At 42.9% G+C, this 21,405-nt stretch overlaps 1 protein-coding gene across 2 annotated transcripts in view; it reads left to right on the top strand.

Moving 5' to 3' along the window:
* Positions 1-1,266: 1,266 nt before the first annotated feature.
* The window catches only part of MAPK6 (mitogen-activated protein kinase 6), a 43,293-nt gene continuing 23,154 nt past the window's right edge, over positions 1,267-21,405 (top strand). Inside the window, exon 1 of one of the 2 annotated variants that reach the window (XM_060755556.2) lies at positions 1,267-1,428. The gene's annotated coding sequence lies outside the window, so the exon portion shown is untranslated. Of the gene's footprint in view, positions 1,429-20,798; positions 20,948-21,405 lie in introns of those variants that run through there. The other variant, XM_060755555.2, reaches the window with a different exon arrangement.

Raw genomic sequence — 21,405 nt, 5'->3', positions numbered from 1 at the left:
CTGTATTCCTGGCATTGGAGAGGGATTGGCTGTTTCAATATATTGCAATATTTTGGTGCCAAATTTGTAAATACAACAATTACTACCTAACGTTACCATGTAGTACTGTACAGAACTGCTTTTTCTGTCAATTTGTTGTAAAACATGATGCTTTGGAGCTTAATTTGCAAAATCATAACATAATTTGGCATTTAATAGGCTTTTCCTGGATCCCTCCTTATTATCCAAGCTTTTCGCTTATCCAACGTTCTGTCGGCCTGTCTATGTTGGATAAGCGAGACTCTACTATATCGCACTCCTGTGATTTCAATGGTAATTTCAGCTTTTTTGTTACCTAGGTAAAGGTAAAGGTAAAGGTAAAGGTTTTCCCCTGACATGAAGTCCAGTCGTGTCCGACTCTGGGGCATGGCGCTCATCTCCATTTCTAAGCCAAAGAGCCGGCATTGTCCGTAGACACCTCCAAGGTCATGAGGCCGGCATGACTACATGGGGCGCCGTTACCTTCCCGCAGAGGCGGCCCTATGTAATTTTCAACGGTAAACAAACAGTTACCCCCTCTCCCCCCCCCCCCCCCACCAATCACTGATATATATTTTCTGTTTGTCGTGGGAGTTCTGTGTGCCATATTTGTTTCAATTTCATCATTGGTGGAGTTCAGAATGCTCTTGGATTGTAGGTGAACTATACATCCCAGTAACTACAACTCGCATATGTCAAGGTCTATTTTCCCCCAAGAGCGCCTCAAGAGCGCTCCTGGGCAAATCAACTATACTGCAAATGCTTACTTTGCGTAATGGGTTGAGCTGCCCCTGCCTTCCCGCCGGAGCGACACCTATGGATCTACTCCCATTTGCATGTTTTTAAACTGCTAGGTTGGCAGAAGCTGAGGCTGACAGCAGAAGCTCATGCCGCTCCCAGGATTCAAACCTGCGACCTTTCAGTCAACAAGCTCAGCAGCTCAGCGCTTTAACCCACTGCGCCACCGAGGTTACCTGGTTGTCCTAAAAGCACAAGTTTTGACCCTGACAACCTTGGTGTCCTTTAGCCAAGAGTCCTTTTGGCTGCGCCTGACCGCCGGCACACTCTCCTCTTGCTCTCCATCCAGTTCTGGGCTTGGCAGCCTTGCTCTGCTGGAGACCCGGGAGGCCTCTCTGGCAAGATCTCTGCCCCAAGGCCTGCCTCCTCGGCTCATTTGAATATCAGAATGAATTACTGCGAGTATAACAGCTGTGGACACAGAGCTCATGTCAGAGCAGTTGAACTTTCCTCTCCTCCACGACTATTTTGGACCAGCCGTCTTCTGGTTGACCTTTTGCGCTTCGCTCGGAGTGATTATTCCAAAATTCTGCAAACAAACTCTTCCTATTTCTTTCTCTTTTTTCTTTTCCAACATGAGACCCAAGACAGGGCAAGGCAGCTGCAAGAATGGTGAGTTGCAGACACCTGCTTTCCCTTTGCTTTCATTCCATAGACGCTGGAACTACAAAAAGGGGCAGCAGTAGAATCCTAGGCTGGATCTGCACGGCCTTATCATCCAGTTTTAGAAGGTGGATTAACTGCATTGAACTGGTTTCTACATTGCCAATCCAATGCACTTGATCCACATTCTGAAACTGGATTATAGGGCAGTGTACATCCAGCCATAGACTTTAAATAGGGCAGTCATATATGCCATCAAAAATTAAATGTGCATATTGTTATTATTATTATGTTTAGTTATATCCCACTTTTTAAATTATTATGATTATTATTATTATGTTTATTTATATCCCACTTTTTCTCTCCAACTGGATTATAGGGCAGTGTACATCCAGCCATAGACATTAAATAGGGTAGTCATGTATATGCCATCAATAATTAATTTTGCATATTATTATTATTATTATGTTTATTTATATCCCGCTTTTTCTCTCCAACTGGATTATAGGGCAGTGTACAACCAGCCATAGACTTTAAATAGGGCAGTCATATATAGGCCATCAAAAATTTAATTTGCATATTATTATTATTATTATGTTTAGTTATATCCCACTTTTAAAATTATTATTATTATTATTATTATTAATGTGTTTATTTATATTCCACTTTTTCTCTCCAACTGGATTATAGGGCAGTGTACATCCAGCCATAGACTTTAAATAGGGCAGTCATATATATGCCATCAAAAGTTAAATTTGCATATTATTATTATTATAATTAGCCACCCCATGCCACGCGTTGCTGTGGCCCAGTCGAGTGATCTGGAAAATAAAGTAATCCTTGTGGGTAAACAGTATTTTGAATAAGATAGTCATGTATATGCCATCAAAAATTAAATTTACTTCTTCTTCTTCTTTTTCTTCTTCTTATTATTATGTTTATTTATATCCCACTTTTTTCTCTCCAACTGGATTATAGGGCAGTGTACATCCAGCCATAGACTTTAAATAGGGCAGTCATATATAGGCCATCAAAAATTTAATTTGCATATTATTATTATTATTATTATTATTATGTTTAGTTATATCCCACTTTTAAAATTATTATTATTATTATTATTATTATTATGTTTATTATGTTTATTTATATCCCACTTTTTCTCTCCAACTGGATTACAGGGCAGTGTACATCCAGCCATAGACTTTAAATAGGGCAGTCATATATATGCCATCAAAAATTAAATTTGCATATTATTATTATTATTATTATTATTAGCCATCCTTTGCCACGCGTTGCTGTGGCCCAGTCGAGTGATCTGGAAAATAAAGTAATGCTTGTGGGTAAACAGTATTTTGAATAAGATAGTCATGTATATGCCATCAAATATTAAATTTACTTCTTCTTCTTCTTTTTCTTCTTATTATTATTATGTTTATTTATATCCCACTTTTTTCTCTCCAACTGGATTACAGGGCAGTGTACATCCAGCCATAGACTTTAAATAGGGCAGTCATATATATGCCATCAAAAATTAAATTTGCATATTATTATTATTATTATTATTATTATTATGATGTTTATTTATATCCCACTTTTTCTCTCCAACTGGATTATAGGGCAGTGTACATCCAGCCATAGACTTTAAATAGGGTAGTCATATATATATGCCATCAAAAATTAAATTTGCATATTATTATTATTATTAGCCACCCCCTGCCATGCGTTGCTGTGGCCCAGTCTAGTCATCTGGAAAATAAAGTAATGCTTGTGGGTAAATAGTATTTTGAATAAGATAGTCCTGTATATGTCATCAAAAATTAAATTTGCATATTATTATTATTATTATTATTATTATGTTTATTTATATCCCACTTTTTCTCTCCAACTGGATTATAGGGCAGTGTACATCCAGCCATAGACTTTAAATAGGGTAGTCATGTATATGCCATCAAATATTAAATTTGCATATTATTATTATTATTATTATTATTAGCCATCCCATGCCACATGTTGCTGTGGCCCAGTCTAGTGATCTGGAAAATAAAGTAATGCTTGTGGGTAAACAGTATTTCTTGCTGTTTCTTTGCCAGTGTTGATGTGGAGATTGTCTGGTTTGCCCACCCTGGAACATGCAACATATAATTGTCCTTCTTTAGGGGTCCCTTTCAAATCTAGGATACTACATCTGTGTGTGTGTGTGAATCATATCTATCTATCTATATCTATGGCTGGATGGCTCTTTGTCAGGAGGGCACTGATTACATTTTCTTGCCCTGATGAAGAGAGTTAGACTGGATGGCCTTAAGTATTGTCTGTTGGTCATGAGGGTTCTATGTGGGAAATTTTCCCCAATTCTGTCGTTTGTGGGATTCAGAATGCTCTTTGATTGTAGGTGAACTATACATCCCAATAACTACAAATCCCAAATGTCAAAGTCTATTTCCCCCAAACTCCATCTGCGTTCATATTTGGGCATATAGAATATCCGTGCCAAGTTTGGTCCAGATCCATCATTGTTTGAGTCCACAGTGATCTCTGGATGTAGGTAAGCTACAACTCCCAAATTCAAGGTCAATGCCCACCAAACCCTTCTAGTGTTTTCTAGTGTCATGGGAGTCCTGTATGCCACGTTTGGTTCAATGCCATAATTGGTGGAGTTCAGAATGCTCTTTGATTGTAGGTGAACTATACATCCCACCAACTACAACTCCCAAATGTCAAGGTCTATTTTTCCCAAACCACACCAGTGTTCACATTGGGGCATACTGAGTATTCATGCCAAGTTTGGTCCAGATACTTCATTGTTTGAGTCCACAGTGCTCTCTGGATGAAGGTGAACTACAACTCCAAAACTCAAGGTCAATGCCCACCAAACCCTGTCTGTTGGTTGTGGGAGTTTTGTGTGCCAAGTTTGGTTAAATTCCATCATTGACATAGTTCAGAATGCTCTTTGATTGTAGGTGAACTATAAATCCCAGCAACTACAACTCCCAAATGTCAAGGTCTATTTTCCCCAAACTCCACATTGGGAGTTCTGTGTGCCAAGTTTGGTTCAATACAATTCAAATAAATCACATAAACAAAAATAAGCAAGAAGCAATCAACAATGACATACAATGACATTCCTAAGACCATCAGAAATGTGTTTTCTGATGGTCTTCAGCGACCCCTCCGAAACCCCCTTACGACCCCCCTCCAGGGGTCCCGACCAGATCTTGGAGTCCTCGTGGACAACAAGTTAAACATGAGCCAACGATGCGATGTGGCAGCAAAAAAGCCAATGGGATTTTGGCCTGCGTCAGTAGAAGCATAGTGTCTAGATCTAGGGAAGTCATGCTCCCCATGCTCTATTCTGCCTTGGTTAGACCACACCGGGAATATTGTGTCCAATTCTGGGCACCACAATTCAAGAGAGATATTGACAAGCTGGAATGTGTCCAGAGGAAGGCGTCTAAAATGATCAAGGGTCTGGAGAACAAGCCCTATGAGGAGCGGCTTAAGGAGCTGGGCATGTTTAGCCTGAAGAAGAGAAGGCCGAGAGGAGATTTGATAGCCATGTATAAATATGTGAGAGGAAGCCACAGGGAGGAGGGAGCAAGCTTGTTTTCTGCTTCTCTGGAGACTAGGACACGGAACAATGGCTTCAAACTACAAGAAAGGAGATTCCATCTGAACATGAGGAAGAACTTCCTGACTGCGAGAGCTGTTCAGCAGTAGAACTCTCTGCCCTGGAGCATGGTGGAGGATCCTTCTTTGGAAGCTTTTAAACAGAGGCTGGATGGCCATCTGTCAAGGGTGATTTGAATGCAATATTCCTGCTTCTTGGCAGAATGGGGTTGGACTGGATGGCCCATGAGGTCTCTTCCAATTCTTTGATTCTATGATTCTATGACCCCCAGGTTGAGAAACACTGTTCTAAATAAACAAACAAACAAACAAACAAACAACAACACCAACAACTGCTCAAGATGAATGGGGGTAGCTTTGAGTGTGAACTTCCAATCCAGGTCAGGCGGTTGCTTTGCTGAAATGACAAAGGACCCTTGCCACGAAACTTCCCGCCTCTGTGTCCTTGTGTGAATCCAAAAGAGAAGGTTGCTCTCGGGACCGCAAATAAATTTATGTAACCCAGTTTAAAGCTCTCACAAAATGTTCTGTGCTAAGAGGATTTCTCGACTTAACGTGCGAGATGAAAATACCTTTTTTCCTCCTCCCCTTCTTGAAGGTCAGGTAAAGTGAGCCGATAGATCTCTGGAAAAGACCCAAAAATTAAAATGCTTTGGAGGCAAGGAGGTGCTTTGGGGAGATCTGGGGAAGGGGCCGAGCTCTTTTCCTTGTTCCCAGCTTGGCAGCCCTCGAGGGCTTACATAAGCAGGACGCTTTCTTTCGGCAAAGGCTGGAAAAAAGGGGAGAAAGAAATATCAGATCCAAGGAAGCAGAAAAATGAGGCTCCTTTGGCTGCAAATCTAATACTCTCCGCAGAATGAAAACAATAAAAAAGGACATGCCAGAATAATATTATAAGCATGCTGCTGGAACAGGGAAACGGCCCATCAGCTCTAGCATCTGGTTGCCAACCGAGTAGGAGTAGGATGGTCTTCCAAGGTCGGTGTCCTGGCGGTGGGTCCGTAGGTGACTGTGGAGTCCTATTCTTGACCTGCATCTTCTCCCGCAGTGAGGGCATCGGTTTCCAGACGGAAGGTAGTCCCGGTCGGGGTTGGCTTGACGTGCCTTCCTCTTGGCACGTTTCTCTCTTTCGCCCTCCATTCGTACCTCTTCAAATTCCGCAGCACTGCTGATCACAGCTGACTGCACCTTCCTCTTGGCACACTTCTCTCTTTCGCCCTCCATTTGTGCCTCTTCAAATTCCACAGCACTGCTGGTCACAGCTGACCTCCAGCTGGAGAGCTCAAGGACCAGGGCTTCCCAGTTCTCACCGTCTATGCCAGAGTTTGTAAGATTGGCTTTGAGCCCATCTTTAAATTTTTCCTGTCCACCAACATTTCATTTTCCGATCTTGAGTTTGGAGTAGAGCAACTGCTTTGGGAGAAGGTGGCCGGGCATCCAGACAAGGTGACCGGTCCAGCGGAGTTGATGGCGGAGGACCATCTCTTCAATGCTGGTGGTCTTTGCTTCTTTCAGCACACTGACATTTGTCCGCTTGTCTTCCCAAGAGATTTGCAGGATTTTTCAGAGGCAACGTTGGTGGAAGTATTCCAGGAGTTGCATGTGACGTCTGTAGACAGTCCATGTTTCGCAGGCATATAGCAGGGTTAGGAGGATAATAGCTTTATCAACAATCCCCTTGGTTTCCCTACAGATGTCCCGGTCCTTCAGCCCTCTCTGCTTCATTTGGAAGAATGCTGCACTCCCAGAGCTCAGGCGGTGTTGCATTTCAGTGTCAATGTTGATGTATGTAGACAGTCCACGTTTCGCAGGCATACAGCAGGTTTGGGAGGACAATAGCTTTATCAACATGCCCCTTGGTCTCCCTACAGATTTCCCGGTCCTCAAACCCTCTCTGCTTCATTTGGAGGACTGCTGCACTCGCAGAGCTCAGGTAGTGTTGCATTTCAGTGTCAATGTTGATGTCTGTAGACAGTCCACGTTTTGCAGGCGTATAGCAGGGTTGGGAGGACAATCGCTTTATAAATAAGCCCCTTGGTCTCCCTACGGATGTTCCGGTCCTCAAACACTCTCTGCTTCATTCGGAAAAAAGCTGCACTCGCAGAGCTCAGGCGGTGTTGTATTTCAGTGTCAATGTTGACTTTGGTGGAGAGGTGGCTGCCAAGGTAGCCAGACAGGCTTGCCTGAAGATATTTGGCTTCCTGAGGTCATGGGGAAGATAAAACCACTTCTTTTTCAATTTATGGCATATTTTTGACTGTCCTAATTTGGCAAAGTTTGTCTCGATTCCTCTGCCATCCCAATTCTTCCGCTGCTTTCAAAAACGTCCCAGGCTGGATCTTCACTGCCTTAAAGCAATAGTTTCTGAATGCAGATTAACTACTCCGAACTGGATTATATGAGACTCCCGTCTACACTGCCATATACAATCCAGATTGTCTGCTTTGAACTGGATTATATGACACCGGGAACTGGGGACCCCTAACCCTTGAGCGCTCTAACTGGAGGTCAGCTGTGACCAGCAGTGCTGCAGAATTTGAAGAGGCACAAATGGAGAGCGAAAGGGAGAAACGTGCCAAGAGTAAAGATTTTCTGTATATATTTCAGATCTCAATATTAATTTCAAAAATACGTAGTATGATTTTACATAGGATTTGTGCAACATTCAAACAGTAAAGACGAATATCACTTAAGTAAAATAAACATTAAATATTCAATAACTAGAAAAATAAAATAAGGCGTAAACACTAAACTAACCCGGGTTATGCAGTACTCCCATGACCAAAAGAAAATATTGGAAGGGTTTGGTGGGTGTTTTGGGGTTGGAGTTCACCTACACCCAGAGATCACTGTGGACTCAAATAGTGACAAATCTGGACTAAACTTGGCACGAATCCTTCCTTTCTCCCCTCAGCTGCTTATGCCTGTGGAATTGTGGGAGTTGGAGTCCAAAACACCAGAAAGGACCAAGTTTGCCCATGCCTGGTGTAGATGTAGTTCTGTAATACACAAGACTTACACGGCTACTTCTAAGCGCCTGAGGAGGGAAAGGAAAGAGTCTGAAACTGATAGGAATTGTGGGAGTTGGAGTCCGAAACACATGAAGGGCCAAAGCTTGCCCATACCTTCTGTAGATGCACTTCTGTAATGCACAAGACTCACAAGGCTATTTCTAAGCACCTGAAGAGTGAAAGGAAAGGGTCTGAGGCTGTCAGGAATTATGGGAGTTGAAGTCCAAAACACCGGGAGGGCCAAAGCTTGCCCATACCTTCTGTAGATGTATTTCTCTAATGCACAAGACTCACAAGGCTATTTCTAAGCACCTGAGGAGGGAAAGGAAAGGGACTGAGGTTGTCAGGAATTATGGGACTTGAAGTCCAAAACACCTGGAGGGCCCAAGTTTGCCCATGCCTGGTGTAGATGCACTTCTGCAATGCACAAGACTCACAAGGCTATTTCTAAGTGCCTGAGGAGAGAAAGAGCCAGAGGCTGTCAGGAATTAAGGGAGTTGAAGTCCAAAACACCTGAAGGGACCAAGTTTGCCCATGCCTGGTATAGATGCACTTCTGTAATGCACAAGACTCACAAGGCTACTTCTTAGGAAAGGGGAGAAGAAAGGGCCTGAAGCTGTCAGAAATTATGGGAGTTGAAGTCCAAAACACCTAGAGGGCCCAAGTTTGCCTATGCCTGTTGTAGACGCACTTCTGCAATGCACAAGACTCACAAGGCTACTTCCGAGGGGGGGGGGAGGAAAGAGCCTGAGGCTGTCAGGAATTATGGGAGTTGAAGTCCAAAACACTTAGAGGGCCCAAGTTTGCCCATGCCTGGTTTAGATGCATTTCTGTATTGCACAAGGCTACTTGTATGCAAAGTATAACCTTGTGCAACTCATGGGATCTCACACCTTTCATTATACTAGCTGTGGCTGCTGGGACCTGAAGTGGAATTGTGGGAGTTGGAGTCCAAAACACCAGAAAGGACCAAGTTTGCCCATGCCTGGTGTAGATGTAGTTCTGTAATACACAAGACTTACACGGCTACTTCTAAGCGCCTGAGGAGGGAAAGGAAAGAGTCTGAAACTGATAGGAATTGTGGGAGTTGGAGTCCGAAACACATGAAGGGCCAAAGCTTGCCCATACCTTCTGTAGATGCACTTCTGTAATGCACAAGACTCACAAGGCTATTTCTAAGCACCTGAAGAGTGAAAGGAAAGGGTCTGAGGCTGTCAGGAATTATGGGAGTTGAAGTCCAAAACACCGGGAGGGCCAAAGCTTGCCCATACCTTCTGTAGATGTATTTCTCTAATGCACAAGACTCACAAGGCTATTTCTAAGCACCTGAGGAGGGAAAGGAAAGGGACTGAGGTTGTCAGGAATTATGGGACTTGAAGTCCAAAACACCTGGAGGGCCCAAGTTTGCCCATGCCTGGTGTAGATGCACTTCTGCAATGCACAAGACTCACAAGGCTATTTCTAAGTGCCTGAGGAGAGAAAGAGCCAGAGGCTGTCAGGAATTAAGGGAGTTGAAGTCCAAAACACCTGAAGGGACCAAGTTTGCCCATGCCTGGTATAGATGCACTTCTGTAATGCACAAGACTCACAAGGCTACTTCTTAGGAAAGGGGAGAAGAAAGGGCCTGAAGCTGTCAGAAATTATGGGAGTTGAAGTCCAAAACACCTAGAGGGCCCAAGTTTGCCTATGCCTGTTGTAGACGCACTTCTGCAATGCACAAGACTCACAAGGCTACTTCCGAGGGGGGGGGGAGGAAAGAGCCTGAGGCTGTCAGGAATTATGGGAGTTGAAGTCCAAAACACTTAGAGGGCCCAAGTTTGCCCATGCCTGGTTTAGATGCATTTCTGTATTGCACAAGGCTACTTGTATGCAAAGTATAACCTTGTGCAACTCATGGGATCTCACACCTTTCATTATACTAGCTGTGGCTGCTGGGACCTGAAGTGGAATTATGGGAGTTGAAGTCCAAAACACCTAGAAGGCCCAAGTTTGCCCATGCCTGGTGTAGATGCACAAGGCTGTATTGCACAAGGCTACTTGTATGCAAAGTATAACCTTGTGCAACTCATTGGATCTCACACCTTTCGTTATGATAGCTGTGGATGCTGGGACCTGACGTGGAATTATGGGAGTTGAAGTCCAAAACACTTAGAGGGCCCAAGTTTGCCCATACTTTCTGTAGATGCACTTCTGTATTGCACAAGGCTAGTTGTATGCAAAGTATAACCTTGTGCAACTCATGGGATCCCACATCTTTCGTTATGCTAGCTGTGGATGCTGGGACCTGAAGTGGAATTATGGGAGTTGAAGTCCAAAACACTTAGAGGGCCCAAGTTTGCCCATACTTTCTGTAGATGCACTTCTGTATTGCACAAGGCTAGTTGTATGCAAAGTATAACCTTGTGCAACTCATGGGATCCCACATCTTTCGTTATGCTAGCTGTGGATGCTGGGACCTGAAGTGCATTAAGAGACACATTCCTCCCCACCCTGATTTATGGATCGGATACCATCTCATGCTCAGTCGGGTCAGGTGCTTGACCTGTTATCTTGCATTATTACGACCATAAACTGGATGTCAAAGAAGGATCACCTGTATCATTGACAGAGGAGGAAATTTCCATTCCCAGTTTGCCATCCCATCAGATTACCGGCCTCGCTGGAGCTTTTTAATTTGAATTACTCCTTGTCACAGACGAGGGATTTCTCAAACAGAATGGCTGGTTTACGGCTCAGGCTTCATTGAGATTGCGCCGATAAGGGCCACGTTGGCTCGGGAGACAAAACGCTTTAAGAAAGCAAAAAAAAAAAGGTGGATTTTGACCTGAAACGAGTTCAGTGTTCTTCTCCCTGGAATTTTCTTTGGCACCAAGCAAAGTCGTGACCACGTTGGTTTATTGGTGGCCTTTCAAAGGATGGCCAAGCTTCACTTTAAGCAGTGGGAGGAAAAGTTTGCCAAGGGGGCAGAGACCAGGTCAAGGGCATCCTATAGTAAACCAACCACATTCAAGTCTGCTGAACACCTCTCCTATTCAAGAAGTTCTCCTAAACCAGTGGTTCTCAACCTTCCTAATGCTGCAACACCTTAACACAGTTCCTCATGTTGTGGTGACCCCCCAACCATCATGACCAACAGAAAACACTGGAAGGGTTTGGGGGGCATTGGCCTTGAGTTTCAGAGTTGTAGTTCACCTACACCCAGAGAAAATGGTGGAATCAAAGAATGATAGATCTGGACCAAACTTGGCACGAATAGTCAGTATTCCCAAATGTGAATACTGGTGGTGTTTGGGGGAAATAGACCTTGACATTTGGGAGTTGTGGTTGCTGGGATTTATAGTTCACCACAATCAAAGAGCATTCTGAACTTTGCCAACGATGGAATTGAACCAAACTTGGCACAGAGAACTCCCATGACCAACAGAAAATACTGGAAGGATCTGGTGGGTGTTTTGGGGCTGTGTTTTGGAGTTGTAGTTGACCTACATCCAGAGAGAACTGTGGACTCAAACAATGATAGATCTGGGCCAAACTTGGCACGTGTCCTAACTATGCCCAAATGTGGAGTTTGGGGAAATAGACCTTGTCATTTGGGAGTTGTAGTTGCTGGGATGTATAGTTCACCTACAATCAAAGAGCATTCTGAACTCCGCCAATGATGGAATTGGACTAAATGTGGCATACAGAACTCTCATTACAAATAGAAAATACTGGAAGGGTTTGGTGGGCATTGACCTTGAGTTTGGGAGTTGTAATTCACCTACATCCAGAGAGCATTGTGGACTCAAACAATGATAGATCTGGACCAAACTTGGCACGATTCCTCAATATGCCCAAATGTGAACACAGGTGAAGTTTGGGGAAAATAGACCTTCACATTTGGGAGTTGTAGTTGCTGGGATTTATAGTTCACCTAAAATCAAAGAGCATTCTGAACTCCACCAACGATGGAATTGAACCAAACTTGACACACAGATCTCCCATGACCAACAGAAAATACTGTGTTTTTTTATTGGTCTTTGAAGACCCTTCTGGCACCCACACGTGACATTCCAGGGGTCCCGACCCCCAGGTTGAGAAATGCTAGGTTAGGGCTTCTGGAATAAAAAACCATCTTGGGGGTAATTACACCTCATTGTGGGTTTTCGACCGCAGATCTTCCATTTCATCAGGCAGATGCCGTTTAGTATGTAAACATATGTGCTCCTTGCTATTTGAAGGAGGTGTATTCTGCTTGGGGGGAAAGAGGCGATGAAGGATTGACTTACCTTAGGAATCCAGGTATCCATTTCACTTTCCAACGTGTCCCACTGAAGTGGCTGCGTGAGTAAGCCAACCTAAGCCTGGGAGGAAATGCTGTCTTTGCATCTGGGACAGAAATAAACTGCCAGGACGGTCTCCCCAGACAAAATATGCCATCAGAAAAGCCCAGGACGAATTATAGGGATCAAAGAGCAGGCCTTTGTGTTCTGTTTCCTAAAGCAATCTGCCTCGTTTTTGGCTGAGGGTAAAGCTAGGCTCAAAACCAGATTAGCTGCAATGGTTTTTGATGTTGCCGCTCCAGCTGAGGTCTGTCCTCCTCGGAGAAGAAGGTGGATGAACTCTGTTCTGCATCACCATTACAAATCCTATCAAACGAATGAAATTGAAGCATGTCGTTGTTGTGCGATGTTACATAGAATCCAAACAAGCAACGCTATGATCTTATGGGTGTCTGTGGGTGCCGGGACCTCAAGTCAGTCTTATGGTTGCATCTAACGCAGGCATGGACAAACTTGGGCCCTCCTAGTATTTTGAACTTCAACTCCGACAATTCCATACTCGGGTTGTTATAGGTTTTTTCAGGCTATATGGCCATGTTCTAGAGGCATTCTCTCCTGACGTTTCACCTGCATCTATGGCAGGCATCCTCAGAGATAGTGAAGTCTGTTGGAACTAGGAAAAAGGGTTTATATATCTGTGGAATAATGACCAAGGTGGGACAAAGGACTCTTGTCTGTTGGAGCGAGGTGTGAATGTTTCAACTGACCAGGCGGATGAGCTCCCTCTATCAGTTCCAGCTCCTCATGCGGGGACATGAGAGAAGCCTCCCACAAGGATGATAAAACATCAAAACATCCAGGCGTCCCCTGGGCAACGTCTTTGCAGACGGCCAATTCTCTCACATCAGAAGCGACTTGCAATCTCTCAAGTCGCTTTTGACTCAACAAAAAGAAAAGAAGAGAAATAACTGACCACCTTGATTAGCATTTGATGGCCTGGCAGTGCCTGGGGCAATCTTTTGTTGAGAAGTGATTAGCTGTCCCAGACTGTTTCTTCTCTGTTGTTTTGCTGTTGTTATTTTAGAGGGCTTTTTTAATACTGGTAGACAGATTTTGTTCATTTTCATGGTTTCCTCCTTTCTGTTGAAATTGTCCACATGCATCTTGTGGATTTCAATGGTTTCTCTGTGTAGTCTGACATGGTGGTTGTGAGAATGGTCCAGCATTTCTGTGTTCTCAAATAATATGCTGTGTCCAGGTTGGTTCATCAGGTGCTCTGCTATGGCTGACTTCTCTGGTTGAGGTAGTATGCAGTGCCTTTCATGTTCCTTGATTCATGTCTGGGCATTGCTGCGTTTGGTGGTCCCTCTGGAGACTTGTCCACAGCTGCGTGGGATACGGTAGACTCCTGCAGAAGTGAGAGGATCCCTCTTGTCCTTTCCTGAACGTAGCATTTGTTGGATTTTCTTGGTGGGTCTGTAGATAATTTGTGTTGTGTTTCCTCATCAGCTTCCCTCTGTGGTCAGTGGTTCCCTTGATATCTGGCAAGAACACTTTCCCTCTGGGTGGATCTTTGTCTTGACTCTTGTGGCTTGTTCTTGGTCTTGCAGCTCTTCTGATGTCTGAGGTGGAGTCTCCATTGGCCCGTAGAGCCCAGTTGAGGTGGTTCAGTTCATCTTGGAGGAGGTGGGGTTCCATGCTCCCTCCTCCCTATGACTCCCCCCCCCCCCCCCAAAAAAAAAGCCACTGGGATTTTGGCCTGCATCAATAGGAGTCTCGAGTCTAGATCCAGGGAAGTCATGCTCCTCGTGCTCTACCCTGCCTTGGTCAGACCACATCTGGAATATTTTGTCCAATTCTGGGCACCACAATTGAAGGGAGAGGTTGACTCTAAGCTGTCATGTGTCCAGAGGAGGGCGACTCAAATGATCAAGGGTCTGGAGAACAAGCCCTATGATGAGTGGCATAAAGAGCTGGGAAGTCATGCTCATGTTCTATTCTGCCTTGGTCAGACCACACCTGGAATATCACTGTGTCCAATTCTGGGCACTACAATTGAAGGAAGATGTTGACTCAAAGCTGGAATGTGTCCGGGTGCTTTCATTGCAATTTTCCTGCTTCTTGGCAGAAAGGGTTTGGACTGGATAGCCCACAAGGTCTCTTCCAACTCTAGGATTCTATGATTTATACATGGCCCTCATCATGTCTCCTCTCAGCCTTCTCTTCTTCAGGCTAAACATGCCTGGCTCTTTAAGCCGCTCCTCATAGGGCTTGTTCTCCAGACCTTTGATCATTTGAGTCACCCTGATCTGGACACATTCTACCTTGTCAACATCTCCCTTCAATTGTGGTGCCCAGAATTGGACACAATATTCCAGGTGTGGTCTAACCAAGGCAGAATGGAGCATGGGGAGCATGACTTCCCTGGATCTAGACACTAGATTCCTATTTATACAGACCAAAATCCCATTGGCTTTATTAGCTGCCGCATCACATTGTTGGCTCATGTTTAACTTGTTGTCCACGAGGACACCAAGATCTTTTTCACACATACTGCACTCTGCCTTGACACACGTGTCCAAATTCCGTATTGAAATGTTGGGGGACATGCTACCTTACAGGCTCCTTGTGAAAATAACATGGGGGAGAAACCCCCCAGGTCTGTTCTAAGACATGGGTAAGGATAGTGTTGTTTACCTTTCCCTATGGGGGAGAATGGTGTTGTCAAGCAATTTAGAGCGGCTGTGTATAGAGAGATCCAAGCCATTGTGGGTTGCCTGGTGAGAAAAGAAGCCAGTATTCCAGAATAAATCTCAACAAGTTGAAGAAAAAGTCAATGAGATTTTATTTCATTCCAGCTGGAAAGGATGACGATTGCAGTAGTCTGCCAACAAAGCGACATAACCTACTGGGCAGAGAAATACAAAATATATAGCCTTCAGATTCAAAAGTTCCCATGTCCACCCCCCTGAGCCGGCTTCGTTGTGATTGGCTGTGACGTCAGCGAGCAGGGAGGAGATCCAATGAGGGCCCTAGGCCTACTTTTGGCTGTCCAGCCAATGAGGTGGGGGGGGGGGGGGAGGCAGGCAACAGGGAAACAACGAAGAAATGTGTAGTTGACTGGAATAAGAATGGCCAGTGTTTGCCAAATAGCTGGGCGATAGCTTTAGGCTCTCAAGCCTGGCCTGAGTTATTGTTTGATTCCTTGAATTAACATTCTTATCTAGCCCCAAGAGGCTAGGTCCTTTGTCACACTCTCCTGCGATATGGAGTTCATTGATGAAGTTAGTAGATGCTAGTTTCAGGAGATCAGGATGTGGCACAGCAAGGAGGTAGATGACAGATGGAGATGGAGAGATGTCCTTTGTGTTGAGTAATGCAAAGTGTCCATAGACCCTATCATTCTGGGTGGCCTGGCTATTAGCCTTCCAAGGTCCGGTCAGACAGAGCCATTTACTTATTGTCCATGCAAATGGGCTTGGTGAAATCCTTTGTTAGGGGATTATTGGCTCAGGAAGTTTGGAAACTCCAAGAGCCATGGGTTGCTGGTTCATGAAAAGGTTGCTTTCTTTCGTATTTTCTTATATAAACATAAATACATATAGGGAATGAGGAATGGGGCAATTGGAGCATACACAGAGTTCAAGGGGAAGGGGAGGAATCATGCAGGGTTGAAGGGGAACTCAAGAGGACTCCCAAACTGCGGACCTGTGACTTCAGGGGGAGTGTAACCCCATCCAGCACAGGTTGTCACCCTATACCCCGATCCGGTTTACGATCGACCAGGAGGACCTCTGTCTTGTCGGGATTGATCTTCAACTTGTTCCTCCTCATCCAGATAGCCACAGCGGCCAAGCACTCGTCCAGCACTCGAGGGGCTTCCTTGGAATTAGGTGGAAATGAGTAGTAGAGGTGTGTGTCATCTGCGTAGAGATGGCACCTAACTCCAAAACTCTGGATGACCTCTCCCAGCGGTTTCATGTAAATGTTAAAAAGCATGGGAGATAAAATAGAGCCTTGCGGGACCCCACAGATCAAAGGCCAGGGGTCCGAGCAGACATCTCCCAGCTTCACCATCTGGGATTGGCCCTCCAGGAAGGACCGGAGCCACGACAGAACCATGCCCCGAGGCCCATCCCATAGAGTCGTCCCAGAAGGATACCATGATCGATGTTCCTAAAGTTTGGCAAGAGTTTATAGAAGTTTCTATAAAGTTAATGAAAGTTCATAAGAACTCATAAGAGTTCATGGGGGGGGGGGGGTGCATGGAAGTTCAGGGGAGCACTGAGTAGTTGGAGTCCATTCATAAAAACAGGAGGGGAGATAGGGGATTATGGGACCAATTCAGCCTGGTGTCCTTGGCAAAACTATGAATTCCCTGATTTTGAACTATCTTTTACTGAGCCCTGGAGTGGGGGTCACCTCCGATCACAATGGGGACCCTTCCACACAGTCCTATATCTCAGAATATCAAGGCAGGAAATCCCACATTATCTGAGTGTGGACTCAGATAACCCTGTTCAAAGCAGATACTGTGGGATTTTCTGCCTTGATATTCTGGGATACAGGACTGTGTGGAACATGGGCAAAGCGGTTATTTTTGCCTGGAAATAACACTGGACTTTGCTTGGAGGGTGAGAAAGGATGGGGTTCCATTGTGAAACAGCCCCCAAAGTTAGGGGCACGCAGGCATGTAGCCGGGGGGGGGGGGCTCGGGGGGCTTCAGCCCCCCCCCGAAATTCTCATGGTGGTTCGCGAAAAGGCCTTACTGGTGCATTATTTAAACTGTTATGTTTATTAATATCATGATTTGATCACCATTCTCAATATATCCCATATGTATGGGGGTATTGGGGTAATGATACAAAAGGTTTGCTAGGCTAGACCCTCTTTCACTCAGACTCAGCCCCCCCCCCCCGAAACTCAGCCCCCCCCCGAAACCCCCCCTGAAAATTTTTTAGCCCCCCCCAAAACGAAATCCTGGCTACGGGCCTGGGCACAAGCCTTGGGAATGAGGAAGAAGTGCTTTTTCCGGATCCTCCATGCGCCGGCTGAGACTTGCATGTTCTCTTCCTGCCATGACCTTAGCTGCACCACAAGCGCCGACTTACCTTGGAACATAATGGATTCAAATGAAATTCTAATCATGAGTTCAGTTCTGTTGAAGAGCTGCAGCAAAACAGCCGTCTTCCTTGGCAAAGCGCGCCGCCTAAATATTTTCATGAGCTCTCCGTTACCGAATGATGAAAGGTTTGTTTTAATGGGCGAAGTTAATTGCAGATCTCTCGCCCTGTTTGTGCCAGAAAAGCGGAGCCTCACACGCAGGGGCAGAAGGGCGCTTCATCAACAGCCTAGTCTATGGAATGCACAATCGGTGTGCCACATTTGGATGGCCTGCGCATCCTTGGAAATCACCATAACTGGGCTGATGCATGGAAAAATCTGAGCCAAAGGAACGGCAGCAGAGAGAGCATGTGTCCTGCTAAAGAACAAATGGCTCAAGGGATATTAGTCTCTCCTCGTTCTCAAAACTCAATTACAGCAGCACCTGTCCCACTCTTAATTTTTCTTATTTTGTAAATGTATTTTATTTATTGTGTCAGGAGCAACCAGGCATTTGTATTACATTTTTAACAAAACAAACAAACAAACAAACAGGCAAAACGCAAAGTTTGCAAGCTTGGTAGTTGATTAAATGTCCTTTGACCAGTAGCTGGCCCCTTGGAGTGCTTCTGGTGTTGCTGCAAGAAGGTCCTCCATTGTGCATGTGGCAGGGCTCAGGTTGCATTGCAGCAGGTGATCTGTGGTTTGCTCTTCTCCACACACGCATGTCATGTGGATTCCACTTTGTGGCCCCATTTCTTGAGGTTGGCTCTGCATCTCGTGGTGCCAGAGCGCAGTCTGTTCAGCGCCTTCCAAGTCGCCCAGTCTTCTGTGTGCCCAGCGGGGAGTCTCTCGTTTGGTATCAGCCATGGATTGAGGTTTTGGGTTTGAGGCTGCCACTTTTGGACTCTCGCTTGCTGAGGTGTTCCAGCGAGTGTCTCTGTAGATCTTAGAAAACTATGTCTAGATTTAAGTCGTTGACATGCTGCCTGATATCCAAACGGGGTGGGCTGGAGATGTCTCTGCCTTGGTCCTTTCACTATTGGCTGCTACTTCCCGGCAGATGTCAGGTGGTGCAATACCGGCTAAGCAGTGTAATTTCTCCAGTGGTGTAGGATATATGTTTTATTCAGATTGTTGTTATTTTGTATTACTCTCTTATTCATATCTTTACTTTTATAGTAGTTTTTGTATATTTATACTTGTATTATTCATATTTTACATTTATTTGTATATAGATATATGTTTTATTCAGATTGTTATTACTTTATATTACTCTCTTATTAATATCTTTACTTTTATAGTATTTTGTATATTTATACTTATATTATTCATATTTTACATGTATTTGTATATAGATATATGCTTTGTTCAGATTATCATTTTATATTACTCTCTTATTTATATCTTTACTTTTATAGTATCTTTTAATTTATTTATTTTTATTTATTTGTATATTTATACTTGCATTATTCATATTTCACACTTATTTGTATATGGATATATGCTTTATTCAGATTGTTATCATTTTATATTACTCTTTTATTCATATCTTTGCTTTTATAGTATTTTTATTATATTTATTTATATTTATTTGGTTATTTATGCTTGTATAATCCATATTTCACACTTATTTGTATATAGATATATATTTTATTCAGATTGTTGTTATTTTGTATTACTCTCTTATTTTTACTTTTATAGTATTTACTTTTATAGTATATCTTTACTTTTATAGTATTTTTATTTATATTTATTTGTATACTTATGCTTGTATTAGTCATGTTTTACATTTATTTGTATATAGATATATGTTTTATTCAGATTGTTGTTATTTTGTATTACTCTCTTATTAATATCTTTACTTTTATAGTATCTTTTAATTTATTTATATTTATTTATTTGTATATTTATACTTGTATTATTCATATTTCACACTTATTTGTATATGGATATATGCTTTATTCAGCTTGTTATCATTTTATATTATTCTCTTATATCTTTACTTATGTAGTATTTATATTTATTTGTATATTTATACTTCTCTTATTCATATTTTACATTTATTTTATATAATTTTTATTTTATTTGTTTGTATATTTATTCTTGTATTATTCACATTTCACGCTTATTTGTATATAGATATATGCTTTATTCAGATTATCATTTTATATTACTCTCTTAGTTATATCTTTACTTTTATAGTATTTTTAAATTTATTTATATTTATTTGTATATTTATTTTATATGACTCTTATTTATATCTTTACTTTTATAGTGTATTATTTACTTTTATCGTATATTATTTATATACTATAGTATATTATTTACTTTTTATTTATATTTATTTTATTTTTATTTATTTTATTTATATTATCTATAGTATATTATTTACTTTTATATTATTTACTTTTACAGTTTATTATTTACTTTTTATTTATATTTATTTTATTTTTTATATTATTTATATTATTTATAGTATATTATTTACTTTTATATTATTTACTTTTATAGTTTATTATTTACTTTTTATTTTTATTTATTTTATTTTTATTTATTTCATTATTATTTTATTGTTTTATTTTTTATTTTTATTTATTTTATTTATAGTATATTATTTACTTTTTATTTATATTTATTTTATTTTTATTTATTTTATTATTGTTTTATCTTTATTTATTTTCTTTATATTATTTATAGTACATTATTTACTTTTATAGTATATTATTTAATTTTTATTTCTATTTATTTTATTTTTATTTATTTTATTATTATTTATTTCTATTTATTTTATTTATATTATTTATAGTATATTATTTACTTTTAATAGTACATTATTTACTTTTATAATATATTATTTACTTTTTATTTATATTTATTTTATTTATTTTATTTTTATTATTTATTATTTATTTTTATTATTTATTTTATTTATATTATTTATAGTATATTATCTACTTTCATATTATTTACTTTTATAGTATATTATTCTTAATAATTATTTTAATTATTACTTACCTTATTTCCATTTAGATTCATAAATGTATATCTAGGTCTAGGTAATATATAACCAGGCTTGGGCAAACTTGGTCCCTCCTGGTGTTTTGGACTTCAACTCCCAGAATTCCTCGGAGGGTCTTCGCCCCGCCCTCCAGTGACGTCACGCATATACTCAGGCAGGAGTTGCGCGCGCACCCACCCACCCGAGAGGGCTCCTTCCGACTCGGGAAACCCCGCGCGCCCTTCCCGCCTTGACCTCAACCGCCACGTTTCGTCTCCCTCCCTCCCTCTCAAAGGGCGGGCTTTCATTGGCCCTCCCGCGCCCGGCTCCTCCCCGTGGGCGGGGCCTGCCGAGTCCCCGCCCCCGCTCGCCTCTTCTCCTCTCTCTTTCCCTCAGCCGGGTTACATGGCAGCAGCCGCGGAGGGAGTGAGGTCGCTGCTCCGTCACCGCCGGGAAGGCCCAGCTGAGGCCTCGCTTCGGCCGCCTCCTCCTCCGCCTCGTTCTTCATGAGCCTGGGCAGCACCGTGAGTTCGGGCCCGAGCGAATAGGGAAGGAGGGAGGGAGGCTTTTCTGAGGGGAAGCCAGGCCCGCCCGCCCGCCTGCCCGCCTGACTGGCTTGGGCCCGGCGCCGCGGCCCGTTCTCCGCGCTGCCACTGCACAAAGGCGCTTTGTTCTCTCTCTCGCGCCTTCCTGGCCCTGACGCACTGCGGCGGCGGAGAGAGCGAGAGAGAGGCAGGCAGGCAGGCAAGCGGGGCTCTCCGCGGGAAGGAAGGGGACCCCTTCCGCCAGGCAGAAGGGAGGCACCACCCGATCTCTCCCGGCAGAGGGCCAGACAGCCAGCCTTCTGGTTTTAGGTTTCTCAGGGTTGTCTCTATCGGGCAGGAAGGCACAATCCAATTCCTCCCTGCCAACCTTCTGTTTTTGGGTTGTTTCTATGAGAAACTTAAACCTTCCCGACAGATGACCAGCCAGCTTTCTGTTT

This window comes from Anolis sagrei, chromosome 9 (genome assembly GCF_037176765.1).
Source record: "Anolis sagrei isolate rAnoSag1 chromosome 9, rAnoSag1.mat, whole genome shotgun sequence".
NCBI classification, from domain to species: domain Eukaryota; kingdom Metazoa; phylum Chordata; class Lepidosauria; order Squamata; family Dactyloidae; genus Anolis; species Anolis sagrei.
The sequence above is the reverse complement of the archived record's forward strand: the minus strand, read 5'-3'. Positions and strand labels throughout refer to the sequence as shown.